Here is a 565-nt window from a genome sequence, read left to right as displayed (position 1 = left end):
ATTAATAATTTTAATTAAGTATGTAACAATTTTTTATATCCCACCCTTAATAAATAATTTTCTTTTTATATTATAGACATACGATGCTTGAAAAGGTTTCTAAATTATTTTTAAAAAATTTAAATAAATTTTTTTTTTTATGAGTTCAATTAAATCACAATATTTTTATTTTGAGTCAAATAGTTTTTTTTTCATTAACATTCGATTAATTATTATTAATTATAATATCACTTATCATTTTATATCTCAAAACAATGTTGCGATGATGAGTTAAATGTTGAAAAATAATCATGCCATTATATCATATCATCATGCATATCATGTCATGTACTATAAAATGACAAATGATGTTTTATAATTTTTAAGTTTAAAATAAAAATAAGTTTAATTAAGTGTAATAAAATAAAACCTTTTGTAGTTCAAACTTTTTTTTTAAGTTTTTTTTTTATCAAATGTAAAAAGCAAAGAGCAATGGGAATTACAAAATTACTGGGGGTATAATTAGATGCAAGAATCTAATATTTTATTTTTATAACTAGAAAAAAAAGGAATTTGAAATTTAAAC

The sequence above is a fragment of the Theobroma umbraticum genome, unplaced genomic scaffold, assembly GCF_002168275.2.
Source record: "Theobroma umbraticum cultivar Fairchild unplaced genomic scaffold, ASM216827v3 scaffold_81.0, whole genome shotgun sequence".
Classification (NCBI taxonomy): Eukaryota; Viridiplantae; Streptophyta; class Magnoliopsida; order Malvales; family Malvaceae; genus Theobroma; species Theobroma umbraticum.
Note: the sequence above shows the minus strand (reverse complement) of the source record.